Here is a 24,961-nt window from a genome sequence, read left to right as displayed (position 1 = left end):
ACAGATCTCATTGACTGTGCATTTAGTCACCCTGTTTTGTAGTTTCAAAGTCTGGCTGTGTGTCACCTACTATCCCAGGAGCACTGCCCTCTCTCCACTACAGAGATGTTGATCCATCTACCTTTGGTGCCACTCCAAGACTCTTCAGCCACTGGGCATGAATCTCAGAGAAACTTCTCTCGTTTTTCAAGGAAGATGAAAGACTACAATCTTAGGCATGCTTGCCTTAACTCCTATTATCGCAGCCCAGGGCTGGATGTCAGTTTGGTTCAAATTCATTCCATTTGTTGCATAGCTGGTATTCATTAAACATTTTCTAGGTGCCAGCACTAAGCTCCACGCTCATTTTTTTTTCTTTTTTCTTTCTTTTTTATTGGAAATATAGTTGATTTACAATGTTGTGTTAGTTCAGATGTACAGCAAAGTGATTATTAAGATATATAAATATATTCTTTTTTCAGATTTTTTTCCATTACAGGTATTACAAGATAATGAGTGTAGTTCCCTGTATGATGCAGTAGGACCTGTGTTTATCTATTTTACATACAGTAGTGTGTATCCGTTAATCCCAAACTCCCAATTTAACCTCCCCCACTTTGCCCTTTGGTGACCATAAAATTGTTTTCTGTGTCTGTGAGTCTGTTTCCATTTTGTAAATAAGTTCATCTGTATCATTTCTTATATATGGTGTCAGTTTTTCCTCAGAACTTTTCCTGTAAGTAGTGTAAGTATTCCTTCAGTGATTTAAAGAGGAGGAAACTCTGTGTTGAGAGAGATTACTGACTTTGCTAGTTAATGGCAAAGCTGGGTGCGAACTCAGTTCCATCAAAAGAAACAGAGTAACCCTCTAGCAGCTGTGTACAGCTAACCCAACATGCCTCCTGGGAAAGACCTGAGTTGCTGGTTAGCACCATGGGGCTGTGGGTTTGGTGTTGGTTTTTCGGTGCTGGTGTTTATTTCCTCCCCATTGGCTCAGACGGGAAAGAATCCACCTGCAATGGCAGAGACTTGGGTTCGATACCTGGGTTGGGAAGATTCCTGGAGAAGGGAACAGCAACCCACTCCAGTATTCCGGCCTGGAGACTTCCATGGACAGAGGAGCTTTGCTACAGTCCATGGGGTCATAGAGTCAGACACGACTTAGCAAATGTCACTTCACTTCATTTTTGCTAATGTGAAGGAAGCTGTCAATTGTTTGGTGATAGAAGAAAAGGAAACAACAGTGCTTTTAAACAGCAGGCTCTGAATTCTGTCAGTGGGAATATTCACAGAAGAATAGGAACTTCATTAAGCCATAAAAAATAAATAAGTAAATAATGGTTTCCAGAAAAAGGAGACCAAGAAACAGATGTTTCTCAGAGCTCACAGGGGTGTTGAGCAGGAATATGAGTAAAAGAAAAATAAAGGAGCATTCTCCCAAGCACCCCTTATTCTGGATGAAAAGCAAAGAAGAAAAATGAGAGGGAATGAGAGAAAGGAGAAGGCTGCTAAAAGGAAAAAGAAACCAAAGAAGGGATACGCTGGGAAGGAATCCGAATGGGGGCAGGGGAGAGAGAGAGGCTGGAGAACCGAGATCAAGGGACTGCAGTAAAGAGAGGAGGAAGGACCAAGGGAAGGAGGGGTGAGGAGCATCCTGGAGTTCCTGCCGTGACTCCCCAGGAGCCCCTTCACAAGGAAGAAAAAGGGCCTTTCTCAAAGAAGCCTTTACATTCTTTCTTTTATAGTCTCATTTCCCAAAAGGGATTTCTGAGAGGGGAAAAGCCTCCAGTCTTCAATGAACTCCAAAAGTTTAAGGACTCTCTTTAATTAGTTTCTTAACCTCCAGAGTGAATAGCAAGTTTTGCGCTATAGACAGACCTCTTTCTCTTATGGTACACACACACACACACACACACACACACGCTCACATGCACACACACATACGCAAACACTCACACACTTAGGCATAAACATCATGTATGCACAGCCACACCCGCACACTCACACACATACAGCCACACCAGTGCCCATTTACACAAATGCACACACACTCACATGCAGACACATACACTCACACCGCGGCATTAGGCGCCCCCCGCTCACCTCTCTTAGTATCTGAGGGCCTGCGCTTTGCCCTGTAGTGGTCCTCCTGGGGCTTTCTCTTCCTTGGGAACTGAGCCCTGTGCCTTGAAATTCTAATACCATTCCCGTACAAAAAAAGTTTTCTTTTGTTTTGTTTTTTAATCCTATACACTCTAAGAAAGCAGTTTAAGATCTGACCAATTCTAATTAATTAACCCACTTTTTAAAACAAAACTTGAGGAAAGAAAGATGGGAGGAGAAACAGAAGAAGGGAGGGAGGGAGGGAAATACATAACCCTCACTGAGAGCCTGCAAGGCGCCCGTGCTGTGATAAATGTCTGAATTCATTCAAGCCGCTGTAACAGAAATATCCCAAACTGGGTGGCTTCTAAATAACAAATATTTATTACTCCCAGTTCTGCAGGCTGGGAAGGGGTGAGGGATCCCTCTGGGGTCCCTTTCATAAGGGAACTAATCCCATTAGTAAGAGCTCCACCCTGCACCCTGGAGACCTAATCCTAATGCCATCATCTTGGGGTTTGGGGATTCAACCTCTGAATTGTGGGGGAGCATGAACATCCGGTCCACTGCACTGAGTTCTACATTCGTCCTCTCATTTATTTCTAAAAACAATTTAAGGAAGTAGATTTATTATCCTCTTTTGAAGATAAGGAAATAGAGGCTCAGGAATGTTAGATCGTTTGTCCAAAGGCACTCAGTTAGCTCCGAACCAGATGTGAACCCAATCTGCCTGGTGTGAGTATGGAATTGAGAAATCTGTGTGGGAGGAGGGGGGTCAGGGGCGCTACACGTAGAGATTGCCTGAGCACAGAGCTCCCTGAAGGAAGGCAGTGTCTTGTTTTGCCTCACTGCAGACTCCTTTTGTTCCCTACTCTTGTTTCACTTCCTTCCTATGCTCCTATGCTATCCAGTCATATTTTAAGTATCCTTTGAAATCTCTGTAAATCTGTTTTTTAAAAGCACTCCTTTAAAATATATATAAACCAACTAATTTTTTTTTAAATATGTACACAGTATAAATTCCAAATCCCCTAGGACCATGGTGGCTCAGTGGCGATAACATTGATGGAGGCTTGATGTAGGTTTGGGCTGTGAGAGGGGCCTAAGCCTGGTTGCATTCTCCAAATCAGACTTGACCTGCCACAGGTTTCCTGAATGAGTCTGGTCAGTTGTTACTGCACAACATGTGATAACAGGATTTCCCACGAGGTGTTTTAGAAAGGTTTTGAAGTGCTTGGGTGAAAAGAACCATGATACATCTCTCTCTCTCTTTTTTTCTCTTGAATGTCAATACCTCACACCTACTTTTCAGTTACCTTTTAAGAGTAGCTGAAATGTGTTGTGCTCCAAAACTGCTGACTCTGAATGAGGAATTGGTCACTGAAAGTAAATGAGGGCTTTTTTCAAAACAGTGAAAGGAGCCCAGTGATGCCCCAGATTTTCTTGTACAAGATAGCTCTTCCTCACTCCACAATAGCAGCAAGGCCTTCAGGTCACAAACAGGCCCCAAGCAGTCAGACAGACCTGAGTTCAAATCCTGCCTTCAGCACGAACTAGCCCTGTGATCTCTGGCAAATTATTTTACCGCTCTGGCCTCTCGTTCCTTGTTTGTGAGATGCAAATAATAACAGTACCCATCTCAAACTTTGTTATGACAATTAAACCAGATACTGGATATAATGTGACCTGTGAATATGAGTTGCTACTCTCAACATCATTAGCAGCAGCCGTGGCACCATCCTTCAGATGGGTGTTTATCCTTTTTTTTCCCATGTGTCCTTTCTTAGGGCTGACACAATAGAGGTTTTGGATGGTGATGGGATTCATTATGGACCTCGCAGGAAGTACTGGGAACTCCGTTTTATTGACAGAAAACCTTTCCGAGTCACTCTTCCCCTACCCACTGCCAGGGTTCTGACACGATCTTCCTTAAAGCCCTTACCAGCTGCCGGCCAATACCATTGCTGCCTCCCCCACCGCTTCCCTGCTCCCATCTGTAGGATTCACCCAGGCCACCATCCACGTGGAAACTGAAGGCAAGGTTACGAGCAGCTAGGAAGGCAAGAAGTCTTGTTGTCCAAGTCAAGGAAGATAGAGGCATTAAACACTCAGGACTCCCCTCCACCTCTTTGTTTCTGCTCTTCATAGAATTTGGATCTTTTTATGGGATTTAGGAGACAGCAGAATTAGGAGGAAAACTGGAGGACTAGATTGACATTTACACAAGCACTTAAGTAGGATTGCTCCTAAGGTTTGTGGGGCCCGGGCAACTATTTTTTTACAGGACCTCTGTCTGTATAAATAATTTGAGTCACCAAAATTTGTATATTAGCACAGCTGGTGGCGCAGTTCCTTGTGATCCCATGAAAGAAACACCAGTCAAGCAACAAGAGCTATCCTCTCTCTAAGCAGCCCACCCCCAAAAGGTCCCTGGTTCCAGGATGACATCACAAACATGAGGCTCAGGTCTCCTGGGGCATCTGGTCAACCCCAAAGAACAGCAGAGAATGGGAAGATGCCCTGAAGGTAGGAATGAGCACCATGGGTCCTGGTACAGGGTCAAGGAGTCCCATCTGGATGGCACTGCCGACTCTGACTCTCCAGTATCAAAGGAGAAATGAGAAAAGTTCAAGGTAGGAACTTCAAAGACCAGACACCCCCAAGGGGCAGCGCTGGTCCAGGGACCCTGTTTGCCCAGGTCTCAGGACAGGTCTGCATTTGATTCCAGACTCTGTATGGAAATTTCCCTCTCTGTGTCAGGCCCAGAAAGAACACTGTCTCCCTCCTCTCACAGAGAATGAACGTCATGACATTCTCTTAAATTCTAGGCCATACATTCTTCTCCTTTTTAAGTTATCCAATATCTCAAGGACCAAAGCTATGGGTTGTTGTTGTTTTTGTTTAGTTGCTAAATGATGTCTGACTCTTTGCAACTCCATGGACTGTAGTCCTCCAGGCTCCTCTGTCCATAGGACTCTCCCTCCTAATGCTATTACCATGAACTATTTGCCCCATTAGTGACATGGCAGATAGAGATAAAAAACAGTTAGGGCTGAATCTAGGACAGAGGGGTCAGCCAGTTTAATTCTGCCAGGAGCTATTTGCGAGTTCAGTGTTTTTGCTTGGAAAGTTGTTTATAATATAACTGGACTCCAGTGCAGGTCTGCACCTAACATTTGCAGACCTAGGGTAACAATATGAATGGAGGCACCTGGCCCACAGCTCACTCCTTTCTCTGGTTCCTCCTCTGGTTCTGCCCAGATCATGAAAGACCTTTTCCATGTGCATATGAGTATCCCAGCTCACTCAGTCAATCTCTACATCCCACCACCCCTGCCAAACAGCCACTCCTTGGCCACTCTTTGGGTACTTAGGTAACAGGCACCATTAACCCTTAAAAGGACAGGCCTGGAGAAGAAACTCATGCAACTCTTGGTTCTTAGGCAGGGAATTCAATGTCCCTGGTACAAACAGGGTGGCATGGGCTCCATGTGGGCACCTCCCTTGGCCTCCAGGACTTCTCATCCCAGGGGAAGGTACAGCTCAAAGAGGGCCAGACCTGGCCCTTGTAGGCATGGGACCAGATCAGAGGCCCATCTCCCTAGGCCTAAGAATAATACACTTGTACCTATAATTTCCAAACCCACACACCACCCTCTACTTCACTTTTCAGTTTCTACTTCCTCAATCTCCTTCAACCTACTCCCCTACAACTCCTTTTTTCTCCTCTATAAGAATTCCTAGTTCCTATTTTTGAGTCATCCTGATTCTGACCTTGAAGTTGTGTTACACACAAAAAAGGAGATATTATATCTTTTTTAGAAGTCTACAGAAACTGAATATTTATGATATGCCACATCAAGATGTCCTGGTAAAGAAATGTAATTCTTGTCACCTATGGCTACTGAAAAATGACTTTCTGGATATACTAGTGGCACTTTTTATCTTTCACAGGCTGACAGATAATGGGATTGCAAGTTTCAAGCAGTAATCTCCCTCATCTGATTGTGGTTTCTGGAAGAAGAAGAAAAAAAAAGGCAACACAGTTCTATAGAGAGGTGAACAGACAAGCAAACAAAATAACACTGCAGGCAAGAAGTCCCTGTTCTGTAAGAGATCTGAGGTAACTCACACTCTTTCCAGGGGAGTTGGCATTGTTCAGCCTTGTGATGAAAGGGTAAAACAGAGGCTATAAGATCTGCCCCAGAAGTCAAATCCAGGGTTGGCCGACTCCAGAATCAAAGTGCTTTCACATTTCATGATATCCTGATGTCACAATATGTGGTCTTAAAAAATAGATCGTATCTTTCTTTTCTTTGAAGCCATGTAACACTTTACTTGTAATTTCCTTATGGCAGTTTTGATGTAATAAAAAATAAATATTTGGTCTTTGTCCCCAGTTCCTGTGCTCCTAAAACCCTTGGAGTCCCCAGAGTGATAAGAATGTCTTTTGTAGGCTATTGCAATGAAGGAAGGGGTTCTAGCTAGCTTCTGGATGGGGGCTGGTCTCTAGAAAAACCAGGCCTGGATTAGAAGCTTGGAACTATCAGCCCTACCTTTCAACGTGCAGAGAGGGAATAGGGGCTGGAGACTGAGTCCAGTCACCAAAAGCCAATGATTTAACCATTCATGTGTGATGAAATCCCTGAACAACAGGGTTCAGAGCTCTTCTGGGTTGGTGGGTATATCCACATGCTGGGAGGGTGGTACACCCCAAGCCTATAGAACAGAAGCTCCCATGCTCAAGACCCTTCCAAACCTCATGCGTACTTCTTCACCTGGTATTCGTTTGTATCCTTCATAATATCCTTTATAGTAAACTGGTAAATATAAGTGTGTTCCTAAGTTCTGTGAGCCATCCTAGCAAATTACCAAACCTAAGGAGGATGTTGTAGGAACTCCCAGTTTAGAGCTAGTAGGTCAGGAGTATGGGAGGCCCAGGATTTGTGACTGGCATCTAAAGCAGGGCACAGACTTGTGGGAGAGAGTCCTTGAATTAGGGGGTCTGCACTCCAAGTAGTATCGGAATTGAATTGAATCACTGAACACCAAGCTAGTGTCTGAAGAATCAGAGAATTGACAGTTGGTGTTAAAAACACCCTGGAGTGGTTATTTGGCAATGCCCTATATTATAGTCATTTGTGCTGGTTTTTCCCTCCTATTGGTTGTATTTTCTTTGAGGGTAAAACCTGGGTCATAATATCATTGTAATTCTTATGATACCTAACACAGGGCCTGGCCCACAATAAAACATTAATGAATAGTGTTGAATAGGTTCAAATTTGTTCGACTGACAGCTCCTTGGGTCTTCTTATGCTGGTGAAAGTTTAGGAAGGTTGGGCTGGGCCAGGTTGGGTGATGGCTTGTAGTCACAAGGCATTTAAAGATCACAGCATTCACCAAAAGATGTGTCTCCAAGCTTTCTCACACACAGCAACACAGAATGGGAAGGGCTACTGAAAAAAGTAGAGACTGGGCAACAAGCTGAGTCCAGTCATGAAGTAACTGGCTCTGAGCCACACTACCTGGCAGTTTGGTAACTCAGATTCATGCTTCCGCAATATTTTGTACCTTGCCGTATAGAATGGACTTCCAGATCACACTCAAGTGACTTAAACTTCAGTGTTACAATCATAAACTGCCAGAGTCTACTATGTGGGAAAAATCGCTGCACATTCTAATAAACTGAGAAGGAAAGAAAGGGAGGGAAGGAGGCAGGGCCTGCATGACCAATCAGTGCAACATGTAAGACAAATGTCGCACACAACAGTCTTAACTGGACAAGCCATGGCCATGCATGCCCGCCAAGGCTCAAATTCTAAAATGCTTCAATCCTTCAATTCAGCCTGAGGAAACTCATATTAGTTGTAGCAAAGGATTCAATAAAGCAAGACCTGACTGGACTCCTAACTCTTAACCACAAAAGACCACTTGTGGGTTTTGTAGCTATTTTAGTTCACTCCCTGCACCAGAGTCCATTTGACTCCCTCTAGGATAATCTCCCGTATATCACACAATCTAGTCTCAAAAGCCTCAGGTGGTGGGATTTTCAGAGCTTCCCTGGGGAAGTTATTCTTAAAGTTGAACAGCCAGGGTGTTTTTCCTGACATTGAACATCCATCTTGCCTTTTCTTAACATCATCCCCATTATCCTATGGCATAAGCTCCTGCTCACTCTCCTCTCTTAGTGTTTACTGATGCATTTCCCAGGGGTACTTACTTCAGCATCTATGCACTAGAGCCTCAGAGATCAAGAAACGGCTGAGAAATGAAATGACAAATAAAGGCTCTTCCCATCTGGCTGGCATAAGCAGAAACGAGATGGGAGCCTAAAATTTCAATAAAGAAGGGATCATCATCAATCCACACTCTGTTGTCACAGAGCCCCACAACAACAGGGGAATAACTCTGCAGGGAGTGATCCTCTGCCGGTGGGACCCTGTTCTCACTGTGATTCATTTTTCACAACCTCATGAGCTCAACTTTCCCCAAAATGATTTTATGAAACACCAAATCTATCTTACCATATGTGTCTTTAATTGCATCCATCCCACTTGTTATACCTTTTATCTTACTGTGCTGCATGTGGAAACAGCTGCCTGGTGCATAAACTCTCACTGTACAAAGTTTTGAGAGTTGAGCAGTAAGGTGGCCTGGTATTCCCATCTCTTTAAGAATGTTAACTGTGTGGATCACAACAAACTGCGAAAAATTCTTAAAGAGATGGGAATATCAGACCACCTGACCTGACTCCTGAGAAATCTGTGCGCAGGTCAAAGCAACAGTTAGAACCGGACATGGAACAACACACTGGTTCCAAATTGTGAAAGGAGTACGTCAAGGCTGTATATTGTCGCCCTGCTTATTTAACTTATAATGCAGAGTACTTCATATGAAATGCTGAGCTGTATGAAGCACAAACTGGAATCAAGATTGCCGGGAGAAATATCAATAACCTCAGATATGCAGATGACACCACCTTTATGGCAGAAAGTGAACAAGAACTAAAGAGCCTCTTGATGAAAGTGAAAGAGGAGAGTGAAAAAGTTGGCTTAAAACTCGACATTCAGAAGACTAAGACCATGGCATCTGGTCCCATTACTTCATGACAAATAGATGGGGAAACAATGGAAACAGTGAAAGACTTTATTTTTTGGGCTCCAAATCACTGCAGATGGTGACTGCAGCCATGAAATTAAAAAGACACTTGCTCCTTGGAAGAAAAGCTATGACCAACCTAGACAGCATGTTAAAAAGCAGAGACATTACTTTGCCAGCAAAGGTCCATCTAGTCAAAGCTGTGGTTTTTCCAGTAGTTGCGTATGTGTGTGTGTGAGAGTTGGACTATAAAGAAAGCTGAGCACCGAAGAATTGATGCTTTTGAACTGTGGTGTTGGAGGAGATTCTTGAGAGCCCGTTGGAAGGCAAGGAGATCCAACCAGTCAATCCTAAAGGAGATCAGTCCTGAATATTCATTGGAAGGACTGGTGTTGAAACTGAAACTCCAATACTTTGGCCACCTGATGCAAAGAACTGACTCATTTGAAAAGACCCTGATGCTGGGAAAGATTGAGGGCAGGAGGAGAAGGGGACGACAGAGGATGAGATGGTTGGATGGCATCACTGACTTGATGGATGTGAGTTTGAGTAGGCTCCGGGAGTTGGTGATGGACAGGGAAGCCTGGCGTGCTGAAGTCCATGGGGTCCCAAAAAGTTGGATATGACTGGGGGACTGAATTGATTCCTCTCTCTCTCTCTTTATCTGTATGCTTTAATGGCCTCTCACATTCTACCTTATATTATGGTTTTCTGAAGTTCATAACTTATTTTCCTGGCTAGATAATAAGCTCTTTGCTGGCAAGGAGCTTACCCCTATTACGAAAGGGTAAGCCCACACTCAAGTCAGAGATATATTGCGATTCATCTTTGAATTATCTTTGTATTCACAACCTGGTATGGTGTTTGGCACTTAGTAGTCACAGAATGAATACAAGAATGAAAATCAATCAATCTCAATATAGTGAAACCCATCAGACTAAAGAGAGCAATTAATACCTGAAGTGAACATGCAAAAATTGCTAAGTGGAGTAGAAGGTGTATTCCTTTCTACACATGGGGCTTGCACTAGTCAGGGGTCTCCAGAGAAACAGCATCAGAAGGATACATACATAGAGAGAGGTATGAGGAGATTTGTTCTAGGACCTGGTTTATGTGATTATGAAGGTTGAGAAGTCCCACAATCTGCTGCCTGGAAGCTAGAAAATTAGGAAAGTTGCAGGCGTAATTCAGCCCCAGTCAGAAGGCCTGAGAACCAGGAGGCTGATGGGGTAAGTTCCAACCTACATCAGAAAGACCAAGAACCAGGAGCACCAACGTCTGGGGGCAGGAGAAGATGGAAGGCCCAGCTTAGGCAGAGAGAGCAAATTCCTCCACCAGTTTGTTCTATTCAAGCCCTCAAGAGATTGGAGGATGCCCACCTGCACTGATGAGGGTAAACTTCTTTACTCAGTCCCCTGATTGAAATGCTCGTCTTCTCCTGAGATACCCTCACAGACACACCCGAAATAATGTTTCACCAGTTATCTGGACATCCCTTAAGCCTAATCAAGTTGACACAAAAAGTTAACCATCACAGGGTTTGTGGGGATATCAAATCTCTTTGGCAGTGCTTACCACTCAATTTATTTTTTGCCTAGAATCCTAGTTTAGAAATTTTTGAATTAGAATCAACCCACAAAGAATAAAAGAAACAGCTCAAACTTTTCCTCCTAATAAGATGATTATTGTTTAGTCTTTTGCTTCCAAACGTGCAAAGCCTTTGAGAGCAGTTAAAAAGTGCTTTCTCAAACTTGTAGACCACAAACCAACTTCTGTGGCTAGGCAATCTCCACTATCCATTATCCAATGATTTGGAAAGATGTGAAAACTTTGCCAATATTTGGTGATTTATACTTTCCAAGAGGAGTTGAAAACAGAAAATGTAGATATTTTCAAACCATGAAACTTGGCAAATTCCACTCACACCTGTCACCCCCAAAGTTTGAGCACAATCCCAGCCTCTCTCCACATGAAGAACTGCTGAACAACTCTGGGAAAATTATTTTCCCCTGAACTCAATGGCTGGTGAGAAACCCTAGAGAAGAGAAACAAGAAAAGAAGCAAAAGGAAGACTAGAATACTGATCTACATTAAGCTGACTCAACTAAATAAACAGTGAGACTCAACTGCTACTCTTCACAACGCAGGGGGATGCTTCCGTTTTATTGCGATCATAAATTCTGACCAAAAAGTGACAGCGTATTAGCATTTCAATCAAGGTAGCTTCATACAGACACACACATACACACACACACACACACACACACAATGTGCAAATACACACTCTCACGTACACGTCTCTTGGCCAGCCCACTCAGCGCTGTGTGTTGAAAGCTTTATGAAAGGAAAGCCTGGAGGATGTCCACAGACCGCTGACAAGATTCAAAGGGATGGAATTTTACAAATCTTTATAAAAGAACCAGGAGCCTTGCCGATGGGAATTTGAAATATGTCCCTCCACTCCTCTGGCTGTACAGAAGAAAAAAATCATAAACCACTTGCAGAGGATATACATTCCCACAGAACACATCGCCCTCAAGCTAAACGCTCACTGTCTTTTCTTCTTCCTTAAGAAGTAGGAATCAGTGACATTACTGGGGCAATACAGATCCGCCTGACTCTTTCAATCACTTGGCAAATTATAAAACAGGGCTATGTCACTTCAGCTATTGAAATAAGGAGGCAAGTCAGCATTACCAAATAAGCACGCGCAGTGCAGGGGTGTAAGAAATGGGGCAATATTTCAAGTGCTTGGGAAGTGACAAATTTTATGTTGAGCCACATCCACTGCAGGGCACCATATGATATTTCTTCAGGTGCCGACACTGCAGGAGGGTAAACTGTTCCGTGCACATTTGTAAAGTATTTCTATTCCACCAGCTTTCTTGCCTGTCGGAAAAATAATAGCGGTACTTTGCACTTATGCCAGATGAGTTTTATAATGGAAGTCATGGCCCGTTTCTAAGTAAATTCTTAAATCACCAGCTTTTTAGTGAAATGGAATTGTCTACACTGATCTTCCAGATAAAAGATGCTGTTTTTTAGAAAATGATTGTCGCAGAATAGGAGAATTAATTCAACCGCATGCTTCTGAAGATTGTGGAAAGTGAAGTAAAAACCAGGATTTATTGAGTGAAATGCCAGACACTGAGTAGGCACTCGCTATGCAATTTCACTAAATCCTAATAATCAATCTACAAGGAAAGAACAACTACCTCCATATCAGAGAGGAAGCAGTCAAACAGGCTAAAACACTTGCCCAGGAACACAATGTTCAGAAGTGGCAGAAATGAGACTTGAAAACCTAGGTCTTATGAAAACCTACCCTCTTCAAATGCTGTATGCTAACTGCCAACTTGGATCAAAGTAGCCTAGATAATCTTGCCCTGGCTTTTGTACCAATGCCCACAGGTATTCAGACATATAGACTATATGCTCTCATATAACTGCTGGTCATAATCACAGGTATGGTCAGAAGAATTTTTTTTAAAGAGTTGAGTGGGAAGCTAAAGGTCATCTAATTCATCCTCCTGTTTGTTCATTTATTCATTCAACGAATATTTATTGGGTCTTCCCTGGTAGCTCAGTTGGAAAAAAAGAAAAAAAAAGAAAAAATCTGCTTGCAATGCAGGAGACCATGGTTTGACTCCTGGGTCAGGAAGATCTGCTGGAGAAGGGATAGGCTACTCACTCCAATATTCTTGGGCTTCCCTGGTGGCTCAGACGGTAAAGAATCTGCCTGTAATGTGGGAGACTTGGGTTCAATCCTTGGGTTGAGAAGATCCCCTGAAAAAGGGAATGAATGCCCACTCCAGTATCCCAGCCTGGAGAATTCCATGGACTGTATAGTCCAAGGGATCACAAAGAGTAGGACACATATTTATTGAGTACCTATAGGTTACGCCTATGGGACTTCCCTGATGGCTCAGACGGTAAAGCATCTGCCTACCATGCGGGAGACCTGGGTTCAATTCCTGGGTCAGGAAGATCTCCTGGAGAAGGAAATGGCAACCCACTCCAGTACTCTTGCCTGGAAAATCCCATGGACAGAGGAGCCTGGTAGGCTACAGTCCATGGGGTCGCAAAGAGTCAGACACGACTGAGCGACTTCACTCTTCACTATTGGTCATGCACTGTTCTAGACACTGAGAACATGGGATTAAACAAACATATAGCATCTCTAGTGTCAGAGATCTTCTATTTCAATAGTGAGGACAGGTAATAAATAATACCTTTACTATTGTGAAACCTGGAAGACACTGTGGTAACCAAGTGATGATGGTTAACATTTGCAATATGTTAGGTGGATGTCATTTATCCCTGATAGGATGCAATTAAAAGGGTACTTCTCAGGACTTCCCTAGTGGTCCAGTGGCTAAGACTTCATGCTCGTAATGCAAAGGGCACAGGTTCAATCCCTGGTTGGGGAACTAAGATTCCGCATACCTCACAGCACACCCAAAAAGAAGAAAGAAAGAAACTGCCAGACTGTTTTACTAGTAGTATTATGTCCTAAAATAATATGATATGTAACCTTTTTAGCATGTAATATCATGAGGGGAGTACTTGAGAGTTCCAGTTCCTTCATATCCTCACCAGAAATTAGTATGGTCAGTGTGTTTAATACAGGACATTCTAATAGGTGTGTGAGTGCATGCTCATTCAATCATGTCTGGCTCCTTGCAACTCCAAGAACTGTAGCCCGCCAGGCTCCTCTGTCCATGGGATTTTCCAGACAAAATACTGGAGTGGATTGCCATTTCCTACTTCCTAATAGGTGTGTAGTGTTGTTTTCTTGTGGTTTTGATTTGCATTTCCCTAAGGACTAATGATGTTGAATTTCTTTTCACCTGTATATCTTCTTTGATGAAGTGTCTGTTCTAACCTTCTGCACTGCATGTTTTTATAAGGGCCTCAAATGGCACCCTACTCCAGTACTCTTGCCTGGAAAATTCCATGGATGGAGGAGCCTGGTAGGCTGCAGTCCATGGGGTCGCTAAGAGTCGGGCACGACTGAGCGACTTCACTTTCACTTTTCACTTTCATGCATTGGAGAAGGAAATGGCAACCCACTCCAGTATTCTTGCCTGGAGAATCCCAGGGACAGAGGAGCCTAGCGGGCTGCCGTCTATGGGGTAGCACAGAGTCGGACATGACTGAAGCAACTTAGCAGCAGGAGCAGCAGCAAAAGTTGAGGTACAGGGTAATATCAGGAGCAAAACTTTTTACCTCTTTTTTCTCCCTACAACCTCTCTTCCCATTCTTACAAAATCTGAACTTTCTGCAAGAAGTTTTTCAGTATTTTTTAAATAATAGTTTACTTTTTAAAGCAGACTTAGATTCACACCAAAGTTGAACAGAAGGTAGATATTTACTGTGTAACTCATGCCCCTCCCCTGGCCTCCATGAACTTCAGTAGCATGTTTCTTACAACTGATGAACCTACATGGATACATCATTATCAGAGTCCATAGTTTACTTCAGGGTTCACTCTTGGTGTTGTGCATTCTGTGGTTTGGTGGTAGAGGTTTTAGTCCCTTAGTTGTGTCTGATTCCTGTGACCCCATGTAATGTAACCCACCAAGCTCCTCTGTTCATGAAATTTCCCAGGCAAGAATACTGGAGTAGGTTGCCATTTCTTTCTCCAGGGGATCTTCCCGACCTAGGGGTCTAACCTGCATCTCCTGCATTGCAGGTTGATTCTTTACCACTGAACCACTCTGCGGTTTGGACAAATTTATACTGGTGTGTATCCACCATGATACCTAAAATATCATACAGGGCAGTTTCACTGCCTCTGTGCTTCAATTATTCATCCTTACTGTCTCCATCATTTTGCCTTTCCTAGAATGTCATATAACTAGAGTAATATAGTATTTTCAGACTGACTTCTTCACTTAATATGCATTTAAATTCCCTCCATGGCCTTTCAAGGATTGATAATTCATTTCTTTTTATTGCTGAAAAATATTCCATTGTTTGGATGAACCACAGTTTAACATTTCACCTACTGAAGGACATCTTGGTTGCTTCCAAGTGAGGGTCCTCTTATTACTGGGTCCCCCTGGGCCTCCAGGAATTTGTCGATTGCAGTTCAGGTTCTACTACCCTGGCACTGGTGTCCACGGAGGCTTCTGCTTTGGGGTTTGTGCTCTCAGTTCAGTTCAGTCACTCAGTCGTCCGACTCTTTGTGACCCCATGAATCACAGCATGCCAGGCCTCCCTGTCCATCACCAACTCCCAGAGTCCACCCAAACCCATGTCCATTGAGTCGGTGATGCCATCCACCCATCTCATCCTCTGTCGTCCCCTTCTCCTCCGGCCCCCAATCCTTCCCAGCATTAGGGTCTTTTCCAGTGAGTCAACTCTTTGCATCAGGTGGCCAAAGTATTGGAGTTTCAGCTTCAAGATTAGTCCTTCCGAGGGGAGGAGCCAAGATGGCAGAGGAGTAGGATGGGAGACCACTTTCTCTCCTACAAATTCATCAAAAGAATATCTGAACGCAGAGCAAACTTCACAAAACAACTTCTGATCGCTAGCTGAGGTCATCAGGCGCCCAGAAAAGCAGCCCATTGTCTTCGAAAGGAGGTAGGACAAAATATAAAAGATAAAAAGTGAGACAAAAGAGCTAAGGACGGAGATCCGTCCCAGGAAGGGAGTCTTAAGCGGCATTGCTTGGGGTAGGATCCAGGCCTGAGTGCCCTGAGGACAATCGGAGGGAGCTTCTGTGAGTTGCCAACTTGAACTGTGGGAGAGCAAAAGAGAGAGAGAAAGTTAACCCGCCCGAACACACTGCCGGCCATTCGCAGAACAAAGGGACCGAGAAAGTCCAGAGAAGAGCTCGCAGGCTGTGGACCGGCCCAGACCCGCCGGAGGCAGGAGGCAGGGGGGAGGGGAAGGTCACGGCGAGACACAGGGCGCAGGCACCCGACCGGCTCGGGCGGGGACTGGGGCTGGGGACACAGAGGGCAGAAGGCGCAGGCACCCGATTGGCGCCAGAGGAAACTGAAACTGGGACCGTGGAAGGGAGTGGGCGCGCCACACCTGGGGAGAGTGCGCCCATCAAGCCCCTGGCTGCCTGGACCTTTCTGACGGGGAAGGCACAGAGAGCAGGCGCAGCTTTTTGCTCCGCGCTTCTGTGGAACACCCTAGGGCTGGAACCGCGCACAGCGCGGGGCGCGCTCCATATGGAGCGGCTGGGAGCCTGAGCAGCGCAGACGGAGAAAGCAGCGTCAGCCCCTCCCGGCAGCGCCAGCCCCTCCCCGCAGAGCGACGGAACTAGCTACCTGAATAAGAGTCCACCTCCGCCCGCCTGTGTCAGGGCGGAAATGAGGCTCTGAAGAGACCAGCAAACAGAAGCCAAATAAACAAAGGGAACCTCTTCAGAAGGGACCGGTGCAACAGATTAAAATCCCTGTAGAAAACACCGACTACACCGGAAGGGGCCTGTAGTTATCGAGAACTGTAAGCCGGAACGAGGAGCTATCTGAAACTGAGCCGAACCCACACTGACCGCAAAAGCTCCAGAGAAATTCCTAGATATATTTTTACTTTTTTTTTTTTTAAGTAAGAAAAAAAAAATTTTTTATCTTTTTATTTTTTCTTTTTTATTTTTTCTCTTTTATTTTCCTTTAAAATCCCCTATTACTCCCCCATTACTCCTTACCTTTCATTTTCATAGATTTTTACGATTTTTTTAATTAGGGAAAAAAAATTTTTTTTTCTTTTTTTTTTCTTTTTTTTTCTTTCCTTTTTCTCTTCTATTTTCTATTTTTCTTTTTCTCTTATTTCCTTTAAAGCCCTCTAGTACTCCTCTACTACTCCTTAATTTTCATTTTCAATACACTATAACCTTACCAAAAAAAAAAGAAGAGAAACCCTATTTTTAAACCGAAATTCAGTTCCCATTTTTATTCAGGAATGTGCTGATTATTCTCTCCCAATCTTGACTCTCTGTTTTCTACCTCAGAACACCTCTATTTCCTCCTTTCCCCTTCTCTTCCCAATCCAATTCTGTGAATCTTTGTAGGTGTCTGGGCTATGGAGAACACTCTGGGAACAGACAACTGCGTAGATCTTTCTCTCTCCTCTTCAGCCCCCCTTTTTCTCCTCCTGCTCATCTCTACCTCCTCCCTCTCCTCTTCTTCATGTAACTCTGTGAACCTCTCTGGGTGTCCCTAACGGGGGAGAATCTTTTCGCCATTAACCTAGAAGTTTTATTATCAGTGCTGTATAGTTGGAGAAGTCCTGAGACTACAGGAAGAATAAAACTGAAATCCAGAGGCAGGAGACTTAAGCCCAAAACCTGAGAACACCAGAAAACTCCTGACTACATGGAACGTTAAGTAATAAGTGACTGTCCAAAAGCCTCCATACCTACACTGAAACCAACCACCACCCAAGAGCCAATAAGTTTTAGAGCAAGACATACCACGCAAATTCTCCAGCAACGCAGGAACATAGCCCTGAACGTCAACATACAGGCTGCCCAAGGTCACACCTAACACATAGACCCATCTCAAAACTCATTACTGGGCACTCCATTGCTCTCCAAAGAGAAGAAATCAAGTTCCACGCACCAGAACACTGATGCAAGCTTCCCTAACCAGGAAACCTTGACAAGCCAATCGTCTAACCCCACCCACTGGGTAAATCCGCCACAATAAAAAGGAACCACAGACCTCCAGAATACAGAAAGCCCACTCCAGACACAGCAATCTAAACAAGATGAAAAGGCAAAGAAATACCCAACAGGTAAAGGAACATGAAAAATGCCCACCAAGTCAAACAAAAGAGGAGGAGATAGGGAATCTACCTGAAAAAGAATTTAGAATAATGATAATAAAAATGATCCAAAATCTTGAAAACAAAATGGAGTTACAGATAAATAGCCTGGAGACAAAGATTGAAAAGATGCAAGAAATGTTTCATAAAGACCTAGAAGAAATAAAAAAGAGTCGATTAAAAATGAATAATGCAATGAATGAGATCAAAAACACTCTGGAGGGAACCAAGAGTAGAATAACGGAGACAGAAGATAGGATAAGTGAGGTAGAAGATAAAATGGTGGAAATAAATGAAGCAGAGAGGAAAAAAGAAAAAAGGATCAAAAGAAATGAGGACAACCTCAGGGACCTCTGGGACAATGTGAAATGCCCCAACATTCGAATCATAGGAGTCCCAGAAGAAGAAGACAAAAAGAAAGGCCATGAGAAAATACTCGAGGAGATAGCTGAAAACTTCTCTAACATTGGGAAGGAAATAGCCACCCAAGTCCAAGAAACCCAGAGAGTCCCAAGCAGGATAAACCCAAGGCGAAACACCCCAAGACACATATTAATCAAATTAACAAAGATCAAACACAAAGAACAAATATTAAAAGCAGCAAGGGAGAAACAACAAATAACACACAAAGGGATTCCCATAAGGATAACAGCTGATCTATCAATAGAAACCCTCCAGGCCAGAAGGGAATGGCAGGACATACTTAAAGTAATGAAAGAGAATAACCTACAACCTAGATTACTGTATCCAGCAAGGATCTCATTCAGATATGAAGGAGAATTCAAAACTTTCACAGATAAGCAAAAGCTGAGAGAATTCAGCACCACCAAACCAGCTCTTCAACAAATGCTAAAGGATCTTCTCTAGACAGGAAATGCAGAAAGGTTGTATAAACGTGAACCCAAAACAACAAAGTAAATGGCAACGGGACCACACCTATCAATAATTACCTTAAATGTAAATGGGTTGAATGCCCCAACCAAAAGACAAAGACTGGCTGAATGGATACAAAAACAAGACCCCTATATATGCTGTCTACAAGAGACCCACTTCAAAACAAGAGACACATACAGACTAAAAGTGAAGGGCTGGAAAAAAATATTTCACACAAACGGAGACCAAAAGAAAGCAGGAGTCGCAATACTCATATCAGATAAAATAGACTTTCAAATAAAGGATGTGAAAAGAGACAAAGAAGGACACTACATAATGATCAAAGGATCAATCCAAGAAGAAGATATAACAATTATAAATATATATGCACCCAACATAGGAGCACTGCAATATGTACGGCAAACACTAACGAGTATGAAAGAGGAAATTAATAGTAACACAATAATAGTGGGAGACTTTAATACCCCACTCACAACTATGGATAGATCAACTAAACAGAAAATTAACAAGGAAACACAAACTTTAAATGACACAATGGACCAGCTAGACCTAATTGATATCTATAGGACATTTCACCCCAAAACAATCAACTTCACCTTTTTCTCAAGTGCACACGGAACCTTCTCCAGAATAGATCACATCCTGGGCCATAAATCTTGTCTTGGAAAATTCAAAAAAATTAAAATCCTTCCAGTCATCTTTTCTGACCACAGTGCAGTAAGATTAGATCTCAATTACAGGAAAAAAATTGTTAAAAATTCAAACATATGGAGGCTAAAAAACACGCTTCTGAATAACCAACAAATCATAGAAGAAATCAAAAAAGAAATCAAAATATGTATAGAAATGAATGAAAATGAAAACACAACAACCCAAAACCTATGGGACACTGTAAAAGCAGTGCTAAGGGGAAGGTTCATAGCATTACAGGCTTACATCAAGAAACAAGAAAAAAGCCAAATAAATAACCTAACTCTACACCTAAAGCAATTAGAGAAGGAAGAAATGAAGAACCCCAGGGTTAGCAGAAGGAAAGAAATCTTAAAAATCAGGGCAGAAATAAATGCAATAGAAACTAAAGAGACCATAGCAAAAATCAACAAAGCTAAAAGCTGGTTTTTTGAAAAAATAAACAAAATTGACAAACCGTTAGCAAGACTCATTAAGAAACAAAGAGAGAAGAACCAAATTAACAAAATTAGAAATGAAAATGGAGAGATCACAACAGACAACACTGAAATACAAAGGATCATAAGAGACTACTACCAGCAGCTCTATGCCAATAAAATGGACAACTTGGATGAAATGGACAAATTCTTCGAAAAGTATAACTTTCCAAAACTGAACCAGGAAGAAATAGAAGATCTTAACAGAGCCATCACAAGCAAGGAAATTGAAACTGTAATCAAAAATCTTCCAGCAAACAAAAGCCCAGGACCAGATGGCTTCGCAGCTGAATTCTACCAAAAATTTAGAGAAGAGCTAACACCTATCTTACTCAAACTCTTCCAGAAAATTGCAGAAGGTAAACTTCCAAACTCATTCTATGAGGCCACCATCACCCTAATTCCAAAACCAGACAAAGATGCCACAAAAAAAGAAAACTACAGGCCAATATCACTGATGAACATAGATGCAAAAATCCTTAACAAAATTCTAGCAAACAGAATCCAACAACATATTAAAAAAATCATACACCACGACCAAGTGGGCTTTATCCCAGGGATGCAAGGATTCTTCAATATCCGCAAATCAATCAATGTAATACACCACATTAACAAATTGAAAGATAAAAACCATATGATTATCCCAATAGATGCAGAGAAAGCCTTTGACAAAATTCAACACTCATTTATGATTAAAACTCTCCAGAAAGCAGGAATAGAAGGAACATACCTCAACATAATAAAAGCTATATATGACAAACCCACAGCAAGCATCACCCTCAATGGTGAAAAATTGAAAGCATTTCCCCTGAAATCAGGAACAAAACAAGGGTGCCCACTCTCACCACTACTATTCAACATAGTGTTAGAAGTGTTGGCCACAACAATCAGAGCAGAAAAAGAAGTAAAAGGAATCCAGATAGGAAAAGAAGAAGTGAAACTCTCACTGTTTGCAGATGACATGATCCTCTACATAGAAAACCCTAAAGACTCTTCCAGAAAATTACTAGAGCTAATCAATGAATATAGTAAAGTTGCAGGATATAAAATTAACACACAGAAATCCCTTGCATTCCTATATACTAACAATGAAAAAACAGAAAGAGAAATTAAGGAAACAATACCATTCACCATTGCAACAAAAAGAATAAAATACTTAGGAGTATATCTACCTAAAGAAACAAAAGACCTATACATAGAAAACTATAAAACACTGATGAAAGAAATCAAAGAGGACACAAACAGATGGAGAAACATACCGTGTTCATGGATTGGAAGAATCAATATTGTCAAAATGGCTATTCTACCCAAAGCAATCTATAGATTCAATGCAATCCCTATCAAGCTACCAACGGTATTCTTCACAGAACTAGAACAAATAATTTCACAATTTGTATGGAAATACAAAAAACCTCGAATAGCCAAAGTAATCTTGAGAAAGAAGAATGGAACTGGAGGAATCAACCTGCCTGACTTCAGACTCCACTACAAAGCCACAGTCATCAAGACAGTATGGTACTGGCACAAAGACAGAAATATAGATCAATGGAACAGAATAGAAAGCCCAGAGATAAATCCACGAACCTATGGACACCTTATCTTTGACAAAGGAGGATTAATCAGACTAAACTAAATCAGACTAGATTAAACAGACAAAGGATTAATCTCAAAAATATACAAGCAACTCCTGAAGCTCAGTTCCAGAAAAATAAATGACCCAATCAAAAAATGGGCCAAAGAACTAAACAGACATTTCTCCAAAGAAGACTTACAGATGGCTAACAAACACATGAAAAGATGCTCAACATCACTCATTATCAGAGAAATGCAAATCAAAACCACAATGAGGTACCATTACACGCCAGTCAGGATGGCTGCTATCCAAAAGTCTACAAGCAATAAATGCTGGAGAGGGTGTGGAGAAAAGGGAACCCTCTTACACTGTTGGTGGGAATGCAAACTAGTACAGCCACTATGGAAAACAGTGTGGAGATTTCTTAAAAAACTGGAAATAGAACTGCCATATGACCCAGCAATCCCACTTCTGGGCATACGCACTGAGGAAACCAGATCTGAAAGAGACACGTGCACCCCAGTGTTCATCGCAGCACTGTTTATAATAGCCAGGACATGGAAGCAACCTAGATGCCCATCAGCAGATGAATGGATAAGGAAGCTGTGGTACATATACACCATGGAATATTACTCGGCCATTAAAAAGAATTCATTTGAATCAGTCCTAATGAGATGGACGAAACTGGAGCCCATTATACAGAGTGAAGTAGGCCAGAAAGATACAGAACATTACAGCATACTAACACATATATATGGAATCTAGAAAGATGGTAATGATAACCCTATATGCAAAACAGAAAAAGAGACACAGAAATACAGAACAGACTTTTGAACTCTGTGGGAGAAGGTGAGGGTGGGATGTTTCAAAAGAACAGCATGTATACTATCTATGGTGAAACAGATCACCAGCCCAGGTGGGATGCATGAGACAAGTGCTCGGGCCTGGTGCACTGGGAAGACCCAGAGGAATCGGGTGGAGAGGGAGGTGGGAGGGGGGATCGGGATGGGGAATACGTGTAACTCTATGGCTGATTCATATCAATGTATGACAAAACCCACTGAAATGTGAAGTAATTAGCCTCCAACTAATAAAAAAAATAAATTAAAAAAAAAAAAAAAGATTAGTCCTTCCAATGAACACCCAGGACTGATCTCCTTTAGGATAGACTGATTGGATCTTCTTGCAGTCCAAGGGACTCTCAAGAGTCTTCTCCAACACCACAATTCAAAAGCATCAATTCTTCAGTGCTCAGCTTTCTTTATAGTCCAACTCTCACATCCATACATGACTATTGGAAAAACCATAGCCTTGACAAGACGGACCTTTGTTGACAAAGTAATGTCTCTGCTTTTGTGCTCTAGTAAGTTGCTATTCTCTGTATCAACTTTCTGTCTTTCCAATTTGGGAGACAGCAGTTTGCCCTGTAGCCTCACATCTCTAATGGATTTGAGAAGAATTGTTGATTTTTCCATTTGTTCAATGTTTTAATTTTTATTAGGATAGAGTGGCAACTTCTGAATTCCTATCTGCCAATCCAAAAATCAGTCTCTCAGTTACTTTTCAATTAAAGCCATCTAGTAGGTATACCTACTGATTGCAGCATTTGTTTTTAGTGGTACATATTAATGATGTAATGGGCTTCCCAGATAGCGCCATGGTAAAGAAACCGCCTGCCAATGCAGGAGGCGCAAGAGATGCAGGTTTGATCCCTGAGTTGAGAAGATCCCCTGGAGTAGGAAATGGCAACATACTCCAGTATTCTTGCCTGGAAAATTCCATGGACAGAGGAACGTGGTGAGCTACATTCCATAGGGTTGCAAAGAATCAGACACGACTGAGCACACACACACAGATCACAGAATACAATGGTACATCTTACAATTTATGGTGTGATCTTCATTTTATAGATGAGAAAACTGAAGTATAGGGAAAGTTAAGCCCCAGGCCACATAGCTAGAAAGTGGAAGGGCTAATTTATTTTATTTACTTTTCTATATTGAATTTTTTGAGGTCACACAGCATGTAGGATCTTAGTTCCCTGACCAGGGATCAAACCTGAACCCCCTGCACATAGTCTTAACCACTAGACTGACAAGGAAATTCCAGGAGGGCTAAATTTTGACTGAACCCAGGCAGTCTGACACTAGAGCTCATACTTTTTATGTTTTGCTTTTGACCAACTAGATAACTCTGTGCATGTTCATGGCTCAGTCATATCTGACTCTTTACAACTTCATGGATGGTGCTTGGCCAGGCTCGTCTTTCCACGGAATTCTCCAGGCAAGAATACTGGAGTGGGTTGCCATTTCCTTCTCCAGGGAATTGTCCCAACCCAGGATCAAACCCAGGGTCTTATATATTGCAGACAGATTCTTTACCATCTGAGCCACCAGGGAAGCCCAAGATAACTTTACAACTATAATAGCTATACAAATGAGTATAACTTTGCCATTCTACAAAATATTTTTTATTTCCCAATGTGTGTCACATAATTTTTAATCTTACACTTGCATATGTTTCAACTTAACACATTTTTAACAGTTTCCTCTTTCTCCATTTTCATTCTACTAGCTATTGATAGCTTATGGTGAATGATGTCAGATTCATGATCTCTGAAGAAGATTTAGTTTCAGGACCAGGGACCAGGCTTGATCACTCAAGAGCTTTTGTGTAGCAGAGTTTTATTAAAGTGAAAAGGGGACAGAGAAAGCTTCTGACATAGACATTAGAAGGGGGACAGAGAGTGCCCCCCTAGCTAGCCTTATCAAGGCCTTATATACTTTTTTCAGACCCACTCCCACAACATACATCTTAAATTAACAAGATTAGAATGAACAATAGAAAGATCTTACCAGACCCACTCCCATAGTATACATTTGAAGATGACAGGATTAGTCTTCTTTTTAAGGAGTAACATGTCCTAGAGCAAGATACATTGTTATATTGACTAAGACAAAGCAATGTAGAAAAGAACATCTGTCCCCCTCCTCCCATCCTCCCCCTCCTCCTCCTCCCCTTCCTCCCCCTCCTCCTCCTCCTCAACCCTGGACTTCTTATCAACCTACCTAGGAATTGACTGTCTCACCATCTTGAAGTAACACTGTCTGGTATAAACGGTACCATTGAGTTTGGCTTTATGTGAGTAAGTGAGTACTTGTGAGCACTCATTACTCCTTGGAGGTGCACATATATCTACTAACACTTATTTGGTTTGTCTGTCTCACTAGAATATAAGCTCCAGGAGGCTTGGACCTTGGCTTTCTGAAGAGTTGTATCATTGATGCCTAGAACAGTGACATTCAAAAAATATTTGTTAAAATCAATGTTCAAATGGAAAAAAAAAATAACCTGTAAAATGGAT

This window comes from Cervus elaphus, chromosome 18 (assembly GCF_910594005.1).
Source record: "Cervus elaphus chromosome 18, mCerEla1.1, whole genome shotgun sequence".
Lineage (NCBI taxonomy): Eukaryota > Metazoa > Chordata > Mammalia > Artiodactyla > Cervidae > Cervus > Cervus elaphus.
This window is presented reverse-complemented; position numbering follows the sequence as displayed.